Genomic DNA, 12,285 nt, shown 5'->3' on the forward strand with positions numbered 1-12,285 from the left:
TTAATTTGTGGTTGTGTAGCGGTGCGTGATGCGAAAATACAAACAGAACTATATAGAAAATTCCAGGAAACCCATTTATTGTCCTGTTTGGTTATTTAGACAAATGAGAGAAAGAGAGGACAGGAATATGAATCCCTTATGCTGTGTTTGGTTGGAGTTTTTGAGGTGGGATTTGGAAAAGGAATGAGAAATGTAATCCTATTTATGTTTGGTTATAATAAAAAATATATGGGAAAAGAAAGGGGGTGAGAAATAAATAAAGAAATAGGATACCTTTTAGGACATCAATTCTATTTTACAACCAACACAACCAAACATAGTTGGGATTTGGAATTCTATTAATTCTTTCTCCTTTTCCTTTCATTTTCATTTCCCTTTCCATTTCCCTTCCCAAATCCCCCAACCAAACACAACGTTAGTCTAGGTTGGTTAGGCCTTTTGAATGAACAATTCGTATGATTTGAGACATATAGGTGTTTTCGAGATAGTTGACTTTGAAACTTTGGATTTACCAGTTTCAAAAAATAAAATTCAGTGCTTCAAGATTTACGTTTTGCCTTATGCACGGTGTCTTTACAACCAAAAGTGTACATATAGTAATGGGGTAGGTACAATTCTCCACAGCTAAAGTTACAGATGTTAAAACTCAACATCTATAAATTTAATTTTGCAAAAACTTATGTGCTTGTACCGACTTGGTCACTGAATTATTTATTTATTTATTTTTTGCAATGTGTGAAATCAAGTCCTATAGCCTTTTTGGTAGCATAACACACTTGCCGGTTCATTGAAATAACTTCCACTCTCACTACGTTCCAACTAAGCCTTTTTTCAATATTTGGAATTGGAACTTACACATGGTGCTAGAAGCTGCGCAATGCACTTGAACATATAATTTCTAATTTCATTTACAAACCATTGTTTTTATTTTTTTTAAAAACTATACACTTCCTCTTTGATCAATTAATGAGTCTCTCATCTCCCTATCTTTCTATACACTTTCAAATTCAATAGAGATGGGAGGTTTAAATGGAAATTCTTTTGTTTTCTTTTCTCGGGGAGAAAGTTATGATACATCATTTATTATTATTATTTTTCAAATTAAAAAAACTTATTAGGGGGTGTTAGCCTTAGCTAACATTAATAGTATAAATCTAGTAAGCCAAAGGCCTAATACTAATGGAATGCAGGAGTACAAGTCTAGCAACCCTCTAGGATATAATAGAGAATCAATGAAAATGAAGGAACAAAATCATTTTTTTGATCTAGTAGTAGTAGTAATGTAATTTGGCTTTGGCTTTGGAAAATGTTACCCAAAAACACTAATACCTTAGTCCGTAGTGATTTGCACTTTGGAACATACATTCTTAAAAATGGTACAATTTTGTCTAAAGTGGAGAATTTAGCGAGTCAAAACAACCCAAAAAAATTTGCCATTTTATTTCCTTAAAGGTTTCTTTAGGAGGAAAAAAACACAAATGTAAAAAATTAAAATCTAAGGAAAGTGGAGTTTTGGTACACCAAAATGTTTTAAAAAATGAGCATAATACTCTTATAAATGTGTTTTATATGATTAATTTGAAGAAAAATAGACTATAATTTGTTAAATGCCTGATTGTCAAAATAAAATTTCTTTATAAGTATCTCGAGTTCTAGTACTATAATCTATAAAAGTATACTCCTACGATGTCACATTTCAGAGCATTTGGTGTATAATGTTTCTGTTTTGTTCTGCATAACTAAAACAATCTTGTGTTGCTGGTAACATAATATTGGTATAAAGAAATTTTGCTCTCTTAGCCATCTAATTATTTCAAGATGTGTTTGGAGATCTTTATTTTTTATTTTTCCTAGGGCAAGTCTATGATTCACTTTTTAGTCATAATTGTTAGGTCCACACAACCTAGTAATGCAAGTTCAACATCCACTTTTTTTTTTTTCTTTCTTTTTTTAGTAATATCTTTGTTGCTTGTTTAGATTTTATTTTTGTTAATGGAGAAAAATGTACATTGAAGGCCTACTTTCTTAATTGAACTCTAAATTTAAGGCATGACTAACTTTTGAATGATAAACATAAAAGAAAAAGAAAAAAAACAAAGAAAAAGAAAACAGAACCATAACATTGAGGTGAAACTCAGAAATAAACTCAACGTAAGGCATTAGTAACAGAATACCACTAACAAACAAATTACAATTAGTGAACTGATGTCATTATACTAATGCCACGTACTCCCAGCACCTTGGGCAATCTATAACATCTTTTGACATGTCACATTATAGTCTATATGTTCAATTTGAAAAATCTTGCCAATCCTCTCACGCCAAATGTCACATTATAGTCTATATGCAGCAAAAGTTTGATCTGGTCTGGAATTTGTAATCTAGCAAACTACTTCAAGAACCATTTTAGGGAAGGATTTTCCTTTCAAGTTCCTATTTAGCTAGTGAACCGTTATGGTTCTTTTTCATTCTTTAGGATCTCATTTTTGTTCTTATAATTGAACTATGTTATATTTTAGTGCCGTCATAGAACCATGGATTTTGTGGCTGCCTGGAAGAATCTGAAGAAAGACAAGCCATGTACTATCATGTTTTGTCACAAATGCCTCTAGAACAGGTTATATACAATGATGTGCTTCTTGTAATTTAGTGGTTTATTTTTTGATGTGTGCATTGATGGGAGAAACGAACACCGATTCAACAACCCAAATCAAACACAAATTACCGAAAATAAAATATTCTCCCTCTTTATGTAAATCTGTTAGGAAGCAATTAAATGGAGCACAAAATATATAACAAAATGGAATCAAAGGCACATGCACAAAAACACGAGCAATTTTTATGTGGAAAATCTTCTCAGTGTGAGAATGAAAAACCACGGGACCGTAGTCTACCAAAATCCCCACTATCAACAAACAATGGGTGTACAACAAGTTCTCTCTAGCTATAACTAGAGGCAAACAACAAAGATACAAACTCAAGAAATAAACATTCTTGGCATCAAAAAAAGAGAGATCTCACCAAAAACAGGGGACTGTTCCAGAACCCAAAAGCTGCTACCGAATGCTCTAAAACCAATCTCCACCGCTCAGATTTTAAAGTCCTGAGTCACGAACCTACTCACTAAATTTCAGCTCAATCGGACCATGGATGCTTGCCGATCGGAGTTTTTGATCAGATCTGAGCAGAATCTTCATGAACACTTTGAAGCCTTTTTTCTTCTCTGTTTTGGACTGCAACTTCTCTCTTTCTCTCTTAGATTTTCTGGCAACAAATGGGGGTGCCTCTATTTACACACCACATTTTGTCTCAAGACATAGCATTATCGATTATTTTCTATTACAATAATGACCTTATCTAAAATGACGACAAAAGAATATCAATACACACCTTAGTTGCATACACAACATCCAAATCCTAACCCTAGCCACCATTGTTGCAACAGCCGCCATTTCACTGCCGCTGCCTCATCGCCCCTCTCTAGCTTTGGCGAATCCCCATCACCACAAACCCTCGCCCTCTCTCTCTCTCTCTCTCTCTCTCTCTCTCGATCTGTATTCTCGCGATTTGCAAGGTGGTGGGTTGCGGGGTTGGTGACGGAAGGGAGGCACGACTAGGCTAGGAAGGGGACAGCGGCGGAGCGCGAGTGAGAAGAGGGGTTGACAACGGTGAAGGTGATCTACGAAAGGAGGCGACGACGGGGCTGAGAAAGAGGTAACGACAAACGCGAGGAAGGAGGGAGGGGTTGAAGACGGTGGCAGCGATCTGTGAGGTGGTGGGTCTCTGGGAATGGAGGCGACTTACGGAATTGGGAAGTGGGCAGCGATAGTTGCGAAAAGGGAAGGAAGTGTTGTCAGCGATGGCCATGGTTGGCGTTGATGGTGGTTGCTGGTGATGGCTGCTGCCGCCAATGGAAGTGTAACAATTAGGTTTTTTTTTTTTTTTTTTTTAATTTGAGGTGTGTACTAATTAGTGTGGGACTAAGGGCAAAAATGGAACATTGTGGTGTAGAGAAAAATTATGTTTTTTCAAATTATTAAAGTTGTGAACTGAGTAGTCGTGTATCTTGAGACCAAATGTGGTGTGTAAATAGAGGCACCCAACAAAATGGAGTTTATATGCTCCCTCACAAATGGGCCAAAAGCTTAGCTTCTCTCCATGTGGGCTTTACCAAAATGGGCCATCCTTCACAAAGGAGGGAAACGCAGCCCAACAAATCTCTCCCTTCCCGACTATGTGGAGGGAATCTCCATCCCAGTGATCGAACAACAAGTCTCAAGCTTCTCTCTTGATAGAGTTTTTGTTAACATATCAAAACCATTATCATCAGTATAAATTTTTCCAAGTTCTAACAACTTATGATTAAGAGTATCTCTTATCCAATGGCACCTCACGTCGATGTGTTTCGATCTCGAATGGGATGTAGAGTTCTTAGCCAAGTGAATAGCACTTTGGTTATCACAAAACAACACATTGTTGTTGTTTGAAACCAAGCTCCATCAAGAACTTTTTCATCCATAGCAACTCTTTACAAGCTTTTGTTGCGGCAATAAACTCTGGTTATCACAAAACAACACATTGTTGTTGTTTGAAACCAAGCTCCATCAAGAACTTTTTCATCCATAACAACTCTTTACAAGCTTTTGTTGCGGCAATAAACTCTGCCTCTGTTGTAGAAAGTGCGACACATTTTTGCAACCTCGACTGCCAAGAAACAACTCCACCTGAGAAAGTGATCAAATAACCTGAAGTATACTTACGGGTATCCACATCTCCTGCCATATCTGCATCAATGTAGCCAACTAAAATTGGTTTTCCACTTCCAAAACTAAGTGTCAACCTGGAAGTGCCTCTAAGATATCTCATTATCCACTTTACTACATTCCAATGCTCTCTTCTTGGATTTGAAAGAAATCGGCTAACTACACCAACTTTATGAGCTATATCTGACCTTGTGGAGACCATTGCATACATTAAGCTTCCTACAGCTGAGGCATATGGAACTCTTTCCATATCTTCCTTCTCTTTATTTGTAGAAGGGCTTTGATTAGTGCTTAACTTAAAATGAGTAGCAAGAGGTGAGATAACCACTTTATCATTGTTCATGTTGAATCTTTCAAGCACTTTTTCAATGTACTGCTTTTGTGACATGTACAACTTCTTCTCTTTTCTATCTCGATAAATTCGAATACCAAGAATTTGCTTTGTTGGCCCCAAGTCCTTCATGGCAAAGGACTGGCTTAGTTGCTTCTTCAATTTGTCAATTCTTGAAGGATTTCTACCAACAATCAACATGTTATCAACATAGAGCAACAAAATAATAAAATCATCATCAGAGAATTTCTGCACAAATGCACAATGGTCAGAAATAGTTTTCATGTAGCCTTGCTCCCCCATAACTGACTCAAACTTATTGTACCACTGTCTGGGTGCCTGCTTCAAACCATAAAGACTTTTCTTTAGCTTACACACATAATCCTCTTTTCCTTTCACTCTGAAACCCTCTGCTTGTTCCGTGTAAATCTCTTCCTCCAAGTCACCATGAAGTAAGGCAGTTTTCACGTCCATTTGCTCAATCTCTATGTCTAGACTGGCGACTAAGCCAAAAACTACACGAATGGAAGACATTTTCACAACTAGTGAGAAGATCTCATCAAAATCAAAGCCTTTTTCTGTTACTGAATCTTTTAACAACTAGTCTAGCTTTGTATCGTGGTTGTGAAGTGAGTTCATCATGTTTCACCCTATACACCCACTTGTTCTTCAAAGCTCTTTTGCCCTTAGGCAACTTCACCAACTCAAAAGTGTGATTGTCATGCAATGACTGCTTCACATCTTACATCGCATCAACCCACTTTAGCTTATGGTCATCTTCCATGGCTTCTGCATAACACTTGGGTTCTCTCCTGGCAGTCATTAACAAATAGTCATCTGTATAATACCAAGTGGAAGGATGTCGGTCTCTAGCAGACCTCCTGGTTGGAACATCTGGTGGTATCTTTGGTGTTGGCAACTGATCAAGAATCTTATCACTTGTCTCAACTTGTAAAGGGTCATTTGCATCACCTAGACCTTGTTGGTCATCTTGAACATCATGTTCAACCTGTGCAGGCAAATCTATCAACGGAACCGGATCCAAGTCAACTAGACCATCACCATACCAAGACATTGTTTTCTCTGCTTTCTCAATATCTTGTATAGTTTGATCTTCAATAAACACAACATCTCGGCTTCTCACTAGTTTCTTGACAACTGGATCATATAACCTGTAGCCAAACTCATCTAGGCCATAGCCTAGAAAGATGCACTGTCGGGTCTTCGCATCGACCTTAGACCTCTCATCTTTTGGAATATGCACAAATGCCTTACACCCAAAGATACGTAAGTGATCATAGGAAACTTACCTGTCCAAACTTTGTCTAGTACATCAAGCTGAAGAGGAATATATGGTGTGATATTAAGAACATGTACAACTGTACTCAAAGCCTCACCCCAAAAGGATCTTGGTAACTGTGCCTATGAAAGCAAACATCTCACTCTTTCAACCAGTGTCCTATTCATCCTCTTAGCCAAGCCATTCAACTGTGGAGTCTTTGGAGGTGTCTTTTGATGCCTAATACCTTGTTGTCTGCAATAATGATCGAAGGGGCCTGAGTATTCTCTTCCATTATTTGTTCTGATGCACTTCAGCTTCTTCCCAATTTGTCTCTTAACCAAGGCTTGAAACTGTTTAAACACATCCAATACTTGATGTTTTCTTTTCAAGGTATAGACCCACAACTTTCTTGAGTGATCATCTATGAAGGTCAAAAAGTAAAGGGAGCCACCAAGTGTTCTCGTCATCATAGGGCCACAAACATTTGAATATATTAAGTCAAGTATATCTTGTTTTCTTGAAGGAGGGAAACTCTTGAAGAAAACTCTATTCTGTTTTCCTTCCAAGCAATGAGTACATCTTTTCAAGTGTGCACTCTTCATTCCAGACAAAAGATTCTTTTTAGCCAATATTGTCAAGCCTTTTTCACTAATGTGGGCAAGCCTCTTGTGCCACAACGCTACTGTCAACTCATCTTCCATTGCATTAATAATGCCTTTGGAGAGTCTTTCTTGCAATATGTATAAAGTAGAAAACTTCTTGCCTCGAGCTACAACCATAGCACCCCTAGTGAGCTTCCACTGACCATCATTGAAGGTGTTGCAATACCCTTCATCATCAAGTTTACTTGCAGAAATCAAGTTCATGAAGATAACAGGAATATGCCTTATATCTTTAAGAACCAACCTTGTGCCATTATTCATCTCCAAGCATACATCTCCAATACCAATGATTTTGGCCAAGCCATCATTGCCCATCTTTACTGTCTCAAAGTCACCAGGTGTATAGGAAGTGAAGAATTCCTCTTGAGATGTAGCATGAATGGAGGTGCCACTATCAATTACCCAGTTAGTGTCATGGCATGCAATATTAATGACATCATCATCATAAACGACTAAGAAGTCTTTTGAAGTAGTAGTGGCAACACGATCATCAACCTTTTCATCATTGTTCGTTTTCTCATTCACTCTCTCCTTGTTCGCTCTCTTCAATTTTCTGCAATGTTTCTTGATGTGCCCTTTCATGCCACAATGATAGCACTCAACATTAGCAAACTTGTTGGACTTGCTTCTTTTTATATTTGTTCTTAGGACCTCTGCTCTTACTTCTCCCTCTCCTTTCTGTAACCAAAACCTCTGACTGTGAAGAGGATCCCTGTGATTTTCTTCTCATCTCTTCATTTAAAACACTGCTCGTAGCCAGATCCATATTGATTACACCATCTGGGGCCGAGTTAGATAATGACATTCTGAATGTCTCTCAAGAATCAGGCAATGTACCAAGTAAACACAACCCCTGTACCTCATCATCAAACTTGATACCTATCCCAACCAACTGATTAATTATTCCTTGGAATGTGTTCAAGTGATCTGTCAATAGGGTTCCATCTTGGTATCTCAAAGTCATCAATTGCTTTATTAGAAACATTTTATTGTTTCTAGCAAGCAACCGTTACGTAACATCGTTAAGTAACGGTTTTGGTGGTTACCGCCACCCGTTACGGTCGTTTTTGCAGTGTGATTGAGATTCACAGGTGTGTCGGCTGTAGCGGTCGTAATGGTGCCGTAACAACCGTAACGGCCTGTTACGCATCGTTACGTAACAGTTCCAAACTGTTTCTTTTGGAAAAAAAACACACAAAAAAAAGCTGAAAATGAGGGAAGAGGGATAGAGAGAAGATGGAAGATAAAGAGAGAAAATGGAGGAGCAAGAGATAAAGAGAGAGAAGAGGGAAGATGAATAACATATTATTGATTTGTTGAAGCTGTAAGACCTATGTTATTCTATTCAGCTGCTATCACTCAACCATTTTGTTCGTGTGTGTCTATCTATATATTGTTTGATAATAATAATAATAATAATAATAATAATAATAATAATAATAATAATAATAATAATAATAATAATAATAATAATAATACGTGTGGTCATTATTTATTTGGCTTGGTTGAAATATGTATATATATATTTAGGCTCTTATTTATTCTCTTACTTTTGTCATTGTTTATCTTATATATAATAGTTAATGATTGATTTTTTGTATAATATAAAGTCATTAATTATTAAAATAAAATATAAAAAACTCAGTTTATAGTGATTTAAAAATATGAAATATATTGAATCATACTTAAAAATTTACAAAAATTGATCAATATTTATTTTAAACCCAATAAATATGATCATGGAAAAAAATATGCGTATCGGTAAGTTTTTTCAAATTGTGCGAAAAATAAAAAAATTCACGGTTCCGGTTACCGCCATCGTTACGCTATGGCCTTTACACCCCGCAACCGCAACCGCGCCGCCGCCACCATTACAGCGACTGCAACCGCTTTTCAGAACCTTGGTTTCTAGTTTTTCAGGCATACAACTGTTCAAGTGTGTTCCAAAGTGAGCGTGCATGTGTTTTTCCACTAATATGGTTCAAAACATTATCATCCACCCATTGCCTAATGTATCCACATACTTGTCGGTGCAACAAAGTTCATTCTTCATCAAATTTGCTATCTGGCTTCTCAGTAGCAAACGCTGGTAAATGAAATTGCTTCACATAAAGTAGGTCTTCCATTTTTCCTTTCCAAGTGTGATAATTAGAGCTATTCGAAGTAAACATTCAACACAAGATACTCAACAATATGAACCAAACTCTGATACCACTTTGATGGGAGAAACAAACACCGATTCAACAACCCAAATCAAACTCAAATTAGCGAAAATAAAATATTCTCCCTCTTTATGCGAATCTGTTAGGAAGCAATTAAATAGAGCAAAAAATATATAACAAAATGGAATCAAAGGCACATGCACAAAAACACACGAGTAATTTTATGTGGAAAACCTTCTCGGTGTGAGAATGAAAAACCACGGGATCGTAGTCCACCAAAATCTCCACTATCAACAAATAATGGGTGTACAACAAGTTCTCTCTAGCTATAACTAGAGGCAAACAACAAAGATACAAACTCAAGAAATAAACATTCTTGGCAACAAAAAAAAAAAAAAAAAAAAAGAGATATCTCACCAAAAACAGGGGGCTGTTCCAGAACCCAAAAGCTGCTACAGAATGGTTTAAAACCAATCTTCACCGTTCAGATTTTAGAGCCTTGAGTCAAGAACCCACTCACCAAATTTCAGCTCAATCGGACGATGGATGCTTGCCAATCGGAGTCTCTGTTTTGGATTTTCTAGCAACAAATGGAGTTTATATACTCCCTCACAAATGGGCCAAAAGCTTAGCTTCTCTCCATGTGGGCTTAAGTAGCTCACATTGGCTTTACCAAAATGGGCCATCCTCTACAAAGGAGGGAAACCCAACTCAACAAATATATATATGAAAAATCTAGAAATCCCCTAAATGTTGATTTGTGATTATGTATCAATTTTAAGCAGTATATAACAATCCCAATCAAACAATCAAGACAAATAGACACAACGATTTTACGTGGAAAAACCACAATTGGACACCTCCAATTGTGATAAAAAAACAACGGGCAACAACCACAAAACAATCCACTAAAAAGATATAAAGTAATTACACAAGTATACTCTCCATTACCTAGCGAATCCACGCCCGAATTGAACCAACCTCAATGTGCCTCTTCCAACCCCGTCTTCACCTCGGAATTGTCTTGATGATGAGCCACTCTGGAATCCACCAAAGCTTCAGGCTCGAATTCTTCAGAATCCACCGAAGAACAACTCTCTCTTTTGTGTAGAACAAACAAATAATCCTTTGATTTATACTCTTTAAACCATGAGTTGAATACTCAATCAAAACATCAAAGAAAACTAGAAAATTATCCCCAGATATAAACCCTAGAACCCAAGAAGAAGCTCTGGAGAAGTAATCCTAAAATCTGACTGAATCACGTACTTATAGAAATCTGAATCGCGATGCTCGCTCGAGCGAAGATTCTCTCGCTCGAGCGAGGAACCAAAAACACGTGTTTTCCATAAGTGGCTTTGCTCGAGCCACGCAAGCTTCGCTCGAGCGCACATTCATCTCTTTCAGGTTTTTTGCCAGACGCAGTCTTCGCTCGAGTGAGCACTTCTTCGCTCGAGCGAGCAAGGGTGGACATGCAACTTCGAATGCAACTTTGCATTTTGCTTTGGGGGCGCTGCCCCTGGACCCCGCCGTGGCGTGCTGTCCCCTGGACCCCCGCGAGCTAACCAAGCAGCTTGATCCCCGTCATAATCAGCGAAGTGGCAATCTTGAAAGTATTAACATCACAAACTTCTCTGCAAGGCACAATTCGGGTTGGATTCGCATCTAAACACTCATAGCCTCACTGAAATAAAAAGTGCGAAAACAAATACAACTTAAAGGAGTTTTGTCAAACGGGATTGCCAAGAATAAAAACCTAACAATCTCCCCCTTTGGCAATGCCGTGACAAAACACACCTAACAAATAAAATCCTAAACACCCCAACCCTGACAGCTAATAAAAACAAACTTCTTTCTCAAGGTCATGATCTGCAAAACAACTATTAGTGCCACAATCTCCAAAACAACTATTAGTCCCTCAAGAGTATATGAAAAAGAAATAGACATATCACACGATTATCTTGAAACATGAGATAAAAAACATGAATAGATGAAAACTAAGACTCATGAAAAACAACTCTCAAACAACAAAAGTAAGATCATAAACCACACAAGCAATGATATGACGATGTAAATACCAGGAACATGCAAGAAGGAAATAATTAGCAAACAATGCATAGCAACATGCAAAACAACTATAGCCAATCTCCCTTGCCGAACAAATGAAAGTGTAATGATAAACCAAACTCCCCTTCACTAAAAACAATGAACAAGAAGAAAAACAACAAAAATAATATGGTGGAGCAAGCAAGAAATCTCAGATTTGTACCTTAAAATACACAAGATTATCCAAGAAGCACAATTACTAGTAAACACAATGTGCACAGTCTGTAGAAGATTCCTCATGAAAGAAAGTGATACATTATATGAAAAGCATAGATCCCATGATAAAAGTGTGTGTGTGACTCTTGGAGTTCGACAAACACTAGATTCAATCCTAGTAGTGATCTAAAAGTTGGACCTCCGACAAGAGAATCTAAGCACAACAAAGGAAAGTCAAACCACTAGGAATCAAGGGGTATTTGGTGAGTAAAGGCGGAGGCTCCCCCTCAATCAATGAGTCATTTATTTTTTCCTTTATTTATTTATTTATTTTTACATTTTTTTCCTTTCTTTTGCACACTCATTGGCGGCTGACACGCTCAAGAGTATGGAAACCGAACCAGAGAAGCATGGATATAATAAGGATGGCCTGGTTGGTGACTCTGAGGTAGCCTTTTCCTCATGGCTGGACTACAAAGAATAGAGGGGAAAGCCGTGGAGATGCAAAAAGATGGAAGGTGGTTAAGAGACTCAACATCACCCATGATATGCTAGTATAGGTCAATTCCTCTAGAAAAGCAAAAGATACAATGCCAGAAGTCCATAAAAAAAATAATCACTAAGGCGGAAGACTCCAAAATTTGCTAATACAAGAGTGTGTACAAAATGAGATATACTAATCAAAGAACACATACTCCAAAATGAGTAATGACCACAGAAAGCACACAGATATTAACATGTAATGGATATTCTTATCAATTCCAATATGCACCAAGGACCACTCAAAAATTTTAAGCTTGCAAAACCATACTAAGAAAATCTT

The sequence above is a fragment of the Camellia sinensis genome, chromosome 2 (assembly GCF_055761805.1).
Source record: "Camellia sinensis isolate YWXY chromosome 2, ASM5576180v1, whole genome shotgun sequence".
In the NCBI taxonomy this organism is placed as follows: Eukaryota; Viridiplantae; Streptophyta; class Magnoliopsida; order Ericales; family Theaceae; genus Camellia; species Camellia sinensis.